Source organism: Solanum pennellii, chromosome 11 (genome assembly GCF_001406875.1).
Source record: "Solanum pennellii chromosome 11, SPENNV200".
NCBI lineage: Eukaryota > Viridiplantae > Streptophyta > Magnoliopsida > Solanales > Solanaceae > Solanum > Solanum pennellii.
Window position 1 is genome coordinate 50,147,842 of NC_028647.1, and position 10,100 is coordinate 50,157,941.

General features: G+C 28.0%; 1 long non-coding RNA gene across 1 annotated transcript in view; it reads left to right on the forward strand.

Annotated features, from left to right (window-relative positions):
- Positions 1-401, forward strand: part of LOC114074854 — a 21,422-nt gene extending 21,021 nt beyond the window's left edge. The window contains exon 3 of the long non-coding RNA XR_003575154.1: positions 354-401. This is a non-coding gene — a long non-coding RNA (uncharacterized LOC114074854). The remainder of the gene's footprint in view (positions 1-353) is intronic.
- The last annotated feature ends 9,699 nt before the right edge of the window (positions 402-10,100 follow it).

Genomic DNA, 10,100 nt, shown 5'->3' on the forward strand with positions numbered 1-10,100 from the left:
GGAGTGTCACGTTCCGACACCAGGATAGTAGATGGATCGGAGTGTCACGTTCCGACACCAGGATTAGTGAAGAGAATGAATCTTGAAATATGTTAATATACTAAATCTAAAGAACCTGTTTCCCAAAAAAAGAGTATGATGTGGAGGCTTGAGTCCTCATAGATGTGTTTGGTGATGTTGTAAATAATTCTTATACTTGTTGCTATCACCTGTTAAGAATATTAGTTGATTTTATGTATTATCTGAAATATATTGCTTTCTATTTTAAGTTGGCCGATGATACCTACTCAGTACTCGTGTTTTGTACTGACCCCTACTTGTATTTGTTTTTCTTTGCTAATTGTGGAGTGCAGCAAACGTGCCATCGTCTTCAACTCAACCGCAACTCTAGCCAGTCTTCATCACATCAGATCTCAAGGTGAGCTAATGCTTCTAGCTTGGACTGGATCTTCTTCTTCATGTCTTGATGCCTTGAAGTTTCGGCATGGACTAGCTATTTATTTATTTTAGCTTCTTAGATATTCTTAGATTTAGTATTTTGAGGATAGATGTTCTTGTGGTGATAACTTCCAGTTTTTGGGAACGATAAGTATTGAGTTTTTAGAAGTTATTTAATTGATTTTCATTAATGAGTTTTAAGTCTTTCGCATTATATTTTGTTATTTATGGTCGAAAATGTTGGGGTTTAGATTGGTTGGTTCGCTCACATAGTAGGATAAGTGTGGGTGCCACTCGCGACCCGTTTTGGGTTGTGACAAAAAGGAACTATGAAATCTCACAAAATTTATTAGAAAAAGAAGAGATAACACCATACCATTACTTTATAACAGGAATAATAGACCAAAGAAGATATAAAATTTTGATAAACACAGGACAAGAAGAAAATTACATAACGAGAGAATTAGTATTAGAAACAGAAATTATAAAAACAGTACACTTATGCCCTGAATTACCTAGTGAGATAGTAACCACAAACGATGAAATAACAGAAAAAGAAATAGTTATAGGAGGAATACCATTAGTAATACCATTTAAAATCTACCAAGGAAGCCAGAATATTACCTTAGGAATAAAATAGTTAGAAAAAGTTAAACCATACAATATAGAAAATGAACAATTAACAATAACTTTCCAAAATAAGAAAATAATTATCAAAAGATCAAAATGAATAATGAAAATATATATACTTCAAAAATTTTTGTAGAAGGATACCACAACAGATATTATACCCCCATGATAGATACAGGAGCAGAAGCAAATATATGTAAATATAATTGTTTGCCAGAAGATAAATGGGAAAAATTAAAAACAACTATGGTAGTGACAGGATTTAATAATGAAGGTAGTATGATTACATATAAAGCAAAAAATATAAAAATACAAATATGGGATAAAATACTAACAATAGAAGAAATGTACAATTTTGAATTCACAACAAAAGATATGTTATTAGGAATGTCATTTTAAGAAAGATTTTACCCACATATTATTACAAAAACACATTGGTGGTTTACTACACCATGTGGAAATAAAATAAGCGCACAAAGAGTAAATAACAAGCAACGTAAACCTACAGAATGGATAAAAGGAAGTGAAAAAATAAACCAGGAAATGGAAAATATAAGTAAAAATCAAATAACACAATTAAAAATTATCATATTTACAATAGATAAAGTTAAAATAAATAATGAAAAACTAGAATTATTATAGTGAAAATCCATTACAAGGATGGGAAAAGCATAAGATGAAAGTAAAAATTGAATTAATAGATGAAAATAGTATAATAACGCAAAAACCGTTAAAATATAATTTTGATGATTTAAAAGAATTCAAAATACATAGAGATGAACTACTAAAAAATAATTATATACAAGAAAGCAATAGTAAACATACAAGCCCAGCATTTATAGTTAATAAACATAGTGAACAAAAACGAGGTAAAAGTAGAATGGTCATAGATTATCGCAATTTAAATGCTAAAACTAAAACATATAATTACCCAATACCAAATAAAACACTAAAAATAAGACAGATACAAGGATATAATTAGTTCAGTAAATTTGATTGTAAATCAGGATTTTATCACTTGAAACTAAAAGAAGAATCTAAACAACTAACAGCATTTACTGTACCACAAGGATTTTATGAATGGAATGTTCTACCATTTGGATATAAAAATGCACCAGGTAGATACCAACATTTTATGGACAATTATTTTAATCGATTAGAAAATTGTATTGTCTATATAGATGATATATTATTATATTAAAAAACACAAGATGAACATATCAGGTTATTAGAAAAATTTATACTCATAATTAAACAATCTGGTATAAGCCTAAGTAAAAAGAAAGCAGAAATTATGAAACCTCAGATAGAATTTCTAGGAATACAAATAGATAAAAATGGAATAAAAATGCAAACCCACATAGTGCAAAAAATAATCAACCTTGATGAAAATATAGATACAAAAAAGAAATTACAATCCTTCCTAGGATTAGTAAGCCAAGTAAGGGAATACATACCAAAATTAGCAGAACAGCTAAAACCATTACACAAAAAACTTAAGAAAGATGTTGAATACCATTTTGACAATAAAGATAAAGAACATATAAGACATATCAAAAACTTATGTAAGAAACTACCAAAACTATATTTTCCCGATGAAAATAAATCATTTACTTATATTGTTGAAACAGATTCAAGCAATCACAGTTATGGAGGAGTTTTAAAGTATAAATATGACAAAGAAAAAACAGAACATCATTGCAGATATTACTCAGGATCTTATGCAGAAGCACAAATAAAATGGGAGATAAATAGAAAAGAATTGTTTGCACTATATAAATGTTTATTAGCATTTGAACCATATATAGTTTACAACAAATTTATTGTAAGAACAAATAATACATAGGTAAAGTGGTGGATAACAAAAAAGGTACAAGATTCAGTTACAACAAAAGAAATAAGGAGATTAGTATTAAATATATTAAATTTTACATTTACAATTGAATTAATCAAAACTGACAAAAATCTTATTGCAGACTACCTCTCCAGAGAAAGATACAATGGAGAAAATACTAGCTACAATGACAATACTTTGCCAAAAAATGAAAAAGATAGAAAGCGAAGTACAAATAATAAAAGATACAGTTAAAAGTCAGCAGCATGACTTAAAACATGCGGAGCTAAGTCAGCAGCATGACTTAAAACATGCGGAGCTAGAAGGTGACGTTGGGAAACACCTAAAAACCCATAACAAAATGATATATGCATCTACAGCAAGCACATCTACAGGAGGACCAGCTACAAAAAAGGAAGAAGGTAAGACAAAATATATAAATACCAATATGAACAAACTATTTTCCAAACCATACTCTCCAGAAAATACCCAAAAAGATATATTCGTACCCCCACAAGTAAATACTTACAAAGCCAGCCTAGACTCACATAAGCAAACATATAACCATATTACAAGAATGTATAAGAAAATATACACAAGATACAAACCTTTTTGAACCTAAACCCCAGAGCAAAAGATGCCAAAAATCCAAATGAAAATTATAACCCAATACCTACAAGGGTACAACAAACTTATAGCACAACCAGGTACAAATTCAAATCTAGTAGCACCCTGCTACAATTACGGACAGTTAAGTACAGTATATACTGTAACAGGAGAAGAAGTAGCTAAAATACCAGAGCTACACAAAGCATTTCTGCAATATAAAAGAATAACTAAAGGAACTTTATTTTATATAAAGTTCTACTCAGCAACAACAGAGATACTATATGACGAAATTAAACCTACAATACAAGTTATTAAAATAGGTTTAACTAGAGAAATGATAATACCAGAAACGATAAGACATACAAGAAGAAATACAGAAGGTAAATATCCCAGAGTTTTATGCAAACAAAAGTATTATTGGGATAGCTACCATATTGAACGAATTATCAAACAACTACCTAAACGAAAATGTAATTTGGAGCTATTACAACAGAGACCAGACAATTATATTCTCCAATTGCAGAGAACTAAGAGCAGCAGATATGGAGGAATTACGTCAATGGATACTAAGCTTGCTGAAGCCAGAACAGACACCTACCACAAGAGCTATCAGAAAAAGCTTTATTTCTCCAAATCTAATGACAAGATACTGCAAACTAGTAGGACAAAAATAACCAGACCACCTATGTACAAAATGTGACGGAGAAGATGACTACGTCCCAGAAGTGCAGCTAGAATGAAGACATGTGTAAAGATAATAAAGTTATGAATGTCAGTCATATAAAAAAAAAAAGCAAAGGCCACTATGTAAAGTAATAAAGTAGTGAAAAGTATGTCGGCCATTATAAATCGTTTGTTTTCTTGCGTCGGCCCTATAAAAAAGGGCCATGTATAAAGTAGTATTAAAGTAGTGTCGGCCATTTGGCCAAAGCTTCTTGTATAAATAGAGGGTTTTCCCTCATAATAAAACAGGCCCCTTCTCAAAACAACTCTCTTCTTCCGAAATCCGCTTCCACCTTAAAATTGGAGCTTCCACCTTAAAAGTGGTATCAGAGCTAGTTAACAAAATTAAAGCTATGGAAAACCAGTCAGAAACAACAAATCTACAGAAACAGGTATACTCATTTACATTCATGAGTAGCTAAACTGTTTTATTCCTAATAATCTCTTGTTGATTATAATTGTTTATCATGTTTTAATAATATTATAATAACCATCTTTAGAAAGTTTGCTACGGAAATATCCTGCGAGTAAGTATGCCCAGACTATGCCATCCTAAAGTTGAAACCGATAGGCAAGAAGGCCATTTAGGGGAGTAAACAAAGTTGAGGCGCTGTTAGGGTAACCGATCAAAGAAGAAAACGGTAGTAGTGACCAGACGAGATGATTATTAAATCATTATTATTTCAAAATAAATAAGTATAATCTACTAAGAGGTTAGAAGGAATAAATTTTTTTTAGCAAAAACATGTTAAAATGAATCCTTATTTACTAGAAGATGATGTTAATTACGAGATATTAATACTCTATATATTGAAAGGTCTTAATACTGATATAAAAAGAACAATTTATGAAAATTCATTGGCATACGAAATAATCGAAGAAACAACCCAAGGTTGGGCAGAATTAATTATACCAGATGATTTTGACATAGATTTATTTGATGATCTAGAATTATCCATAGATCAATGATAGATTATTTATACTTACAATTCTGGAAGGAAACTAAAGAAGAAATAGAACTACTTAAAAAATTACTAATTGAAAATTTATACAAATATTTGAGAACCAGAGAAAACAAATATTTAGAATATATTGTAAACAACGCTAATGAAATACAACGATTAGATCTAATTAAAAAGAATATTATAAAAAAATATTTTATTTTTAAAACCATGAAGAATAATCCAACATCAAATAAAGTAACTACCATGACAAAAACTAAGATAGAAAGAAAAGTACGAAAGACACAGAAAAAGTTAAAAACATTATACATAGAATATGAACTATTACAACTTACTAAAACAAATACTAGCAAAACAAACCTTTTGATAAATATAATTTCTAAAACAGAATATAAATATGTTTGTTATCTGAAAAAACAATATGAACAAAGAAATATATAAGCAACAACTGATAGAGAAAATAATTGAAAAAAGACAAGAGTTAAAACATAGAAAAGAAAGACTAGAAGAAAATATGTTAGCAGGAGTATGTAATAAATCAATATTAGCAGAAAGAAAAGTTATATTTATGCTAGAAATACAAATAGATTGTCTAGAATACAAATTACAACATGATATAAGCTATAACACGAACCATAATGAATAAAGAAGAATTTGCAGTAGACGAGAAAACATATGAAAATCAAGATGGATTAGTAATAAAAACAATATTTTCAAATTTAGGAAGGGGATATAAAAAAATAGGAAATAACTTGTATTTAATGATAGAAAAGGAAACAGCAAAATTAGAAGATATTTAACAGTCATGGTAAGAATAACAAAGGAAAACGAAGAAATAGATAAATCAAAAGAGATTGAAAAAATAAAAACACAAGCAAAACAGGAAGTACAACATTTAGAAGAACTAAAAAATACAAAAATAAGTGAATTAGAAAAAGAATTAGCTAAACTAAAATTATTATATGAAAACAAACAAAAAGAAAAACAAGTAGAAAAAGATAAAGAACTTGAATTGACTAATGAAATAAATAAGATGAAACAAAATTAAATGAAAATCTTGAAATAGACGAAATAGACGAAATGAATGAATCAGATACAATAAACGATAAAAAATCAGAAATAAGTGATGTAAGCAAAACATACACAGAAATTCTAGAACAAGTAAATAAGCCGAAAAAATTAGAGGTAAATACAGGAGATATAAATCAACCTAGCACATCAAGAGTTAAAACCCCGGATAATAGTTCTAGGAATAGCCCTAGATGGATAACACCAACTTATTATACAGATAATTACGAACGATCAGATAGAACAAATGCAATATGGAATAGAAGATTAAATAAAAAATGGACGCCTAGACCAATAACTGAACAATATAACTTTTTAGATCTAGATTGTGTTATAGATATAAATAAAGCAATATTACTATGGATAGGAAATATATCTAAACAACTAATTGATAACTAAATAATAACAAAAGAAACGCCAGGATATATAGAAAGAACATTTTTTGGAACAACTAAATTATGCATAGGAAATTTACCCCCACAAAGTCTAGAAACACTTAGGAGTGATAATAAAATAGATGGGTCTCCATCAACAACAAATATAGATATACTAGATAAATATGCATTAGCAATACGAAATGAATTTGCTGGCATGACTACAGAAATAAAAGAACAAAATTGAGAAAAAATAATTAATAGAAAACTTGTGACAAAATTAGCTATATGCAAAATGTGCTACATAGAAGAATACACATGTGCATTTAAAGAATATTATTACAAAGCAAGATATGATATAAATGAAGCAAAAGAAATAAGACAACAATATTTTACAAAACTACCAGAACCATTAGTACAAAAATAATAAAAGATTGGAACAATGAAGGATTAACAGATACATTAGGAGCTAGAATAAAATTTCTACATCAATGGTTTGTACAATTATGTGAAAACCAAAAAGAAAAAATAAAAATGGAGAAAGTACTAATTAAAAATCTAGCATGTTGTAAAGATAAAACGGCACCACAGTTTGGTTGCACAAATAAATATTATAAAAAACAAAGAACTAAACGACACAAAAACTATAGAAAAACCAGAACTAGATATAAATACAAAAAACCAAGACAAATATATTATGTAAAAAATTATAAAATAAAAAGACCGTATAGACCAAAGATAAAACTATCAGAATGTACTTGTTACAACTGCGGAAAGATAGGACACTTAGTTAGAGATTGTAAGTTACCTAAAAATCCAAAAGGAAAACAAATTGCAGAAATAATTATAGACAATGACGAATACATGCAAATAGATTACATAGACTATGAATTAAGTGAAAATGATAGTATATATGAAGTATCGGATATAGAAACTGAAATAGAAAATGAAGAAGAAAATATTGATCTAGATAATGAAGAAGAAATCTAATGTCTGAGAATGACATAAAAATAATATCCAAAGAAGACTATCAAAATGAAGAATTATCAGAAAAAAAATTATATTTGATAATACAATTTTTGAACAAATAAAAGGAAAATAATAAAACTTAAGTGTTGAAAAAGTGCTTGAAATACCTATAATAAGAAATTGGTTCAAGAGACAGAAAGATGAATACTATGTAGTTAGCCAGAAAGAACACATCATAGATTGTAAATACACAAAAGGAAAGGCGCAAATACCTATACTAAATAAGAGGATAATAAATAAAGAAATACAAGACATAAAAGCTAAAACACCCATAAAATACGTACACTTAGGAGGAACAGAAATATTGATAAAAGGTTGTTTCAGAGAAGGAATAGACACACCTATTGAAATATATTTAGCAGATGATAGAATTATATGCCCAATAGAAAAAAGCGTAATTAGTGCAGTAAAAGGAAACTTAATATACCACAAATTTAAATTTATAATAAGTGTTAACTACTCAGTAGCATTAACAGATAGAAATATAGATAAATTATTAGTTCTATATTGGAAAATGTCTGGATTAAAACTAGCACCAGGCAGTAAAATATTTACAGCAAGATGTAAAAACTTATATATACTAACAACAAAACATAAAGTAACGGCAAGAAATAAAAATGATAAAATAAAGATAGAAAATCCTTTTGAAAAAATAATTACTATAATAGACAACAATGACTATAGCTACAAAGAAATTGATATAGAAGAAGACTTAGAAATTGTAAAAGAAAGATTGAGTACTTCAAGCGTACCAAATACATTAACAAGAGCTACCTCATCAACAATGAGCACATCTAAAAGGAACTATGAAATCTCACAAAATTTATTAGAAAAAGAAGAGATAACACCATACCATTACTTTATAACATGAATAATAGACCAAAGAAGATATAAAATTTTGATAAACACAGGACAAGAAGAAAATTACATAACGAGAGAATTAGTATTAGAAACAGAAATTATAAAAACAGGACACTTATGCCCTGGATTACCTAGTGAGATAGTAACCACAAACGAAGAAATAACAGAAAAAGAAATAATTATAGAAGGAATACCATTAGTGATACCATTTAAAATCTACCAAGGAAGCCAGAATATTACCTTAGGAATAAAATGGTTAGAAAAAGTTAAACCATACAATATAGAAAATGAACAATTAACAATAACTTGCCAAAATAAGAAAATAATTATCAACAGAACAAAATGAATAATGAAAATATATATACTTGCAAAAATTATTGTAGAAGGATACCACAACAGATATTATACCCCCATGATAGATACAGGAGCAGAAGCAAATATATGTAAATATAATTGTTTGCCAGAAGATAAATAGGAAAAATTAAAAACTCCTATGGTAGTGAAATGATTTAATAATGAAGGTAGTATGATTACATATAAAGCAAAAAATATAAAAATACAAATACGGGATAAAATACTAACAATAGAAGAAATGTACAATTTTGAATTCACAACAAAAGATATGTCATTAGGAATGCCATTTTTAGAAAGATTTTACCCACATATTATAACAAAAACACATTCTTGGTTTACTACACCATGTGGAAATAAAATAAGAGCAAAAAGAGTAAATAACAAGCAACGTAAACCTATAAAATGGATAAAAGGAAGTGAAAAAATAAACCAGGAAATGGAAAATATAAGTAAAAATCAAATAACACAATTAGAAATTATCATATTTACAATAGATAAAGTTAAAATAATTAATGAACAACTAGAATTATTATATAGTGAAAATCCATTACAAGGATGGGAATAGCATAAGATGAAAGTAAAAATTGAATTAATAGATGAAAGTAGTAGAATAACGCAAAAACCGTTAAAATATAATTTTGATGATTTAAAAGAATTCAAAATACATATAGATGAACTATTAAAAAATAATTATATACAAGAAAGCAATAGTAAACATACAAGCCCAGCATTTATAGTTAATAAACATAGTGAACAAAAACGAGGTAAAAGTAGAATGGTCATAGATTATCGCAACTTAAATGCTAAAACTAAAACATATAATTACCCAATACCAAATAAAATACTAAAAATAAGACAGATACAATGATATAATTATTTCAGTAAATTTGATTGTAAATCAGGATTTTATCACTTGAAACTAGAAGAAGAATCTAAACAACTAATAGCATTTACTGTAACACAAGGATTTTATGAATGGAATGTTCTACCATTTGGATATAAAAATGCACCAGGTAGATACCAACATTTTATGGACAATTATTTTAATCGATTAGAAAATTGTATTGTCTATATAGATGATATATTATTATATTAAAAAACACAAGATGAACATATCAGGTTATTAGAAAAATTTATACTCATAATTAAACAATCTAGTATAAGCCTAAGCAAAAAGAAAGCAGAAATTATGAAACCTCAGATAGAATTTCTAGGAAT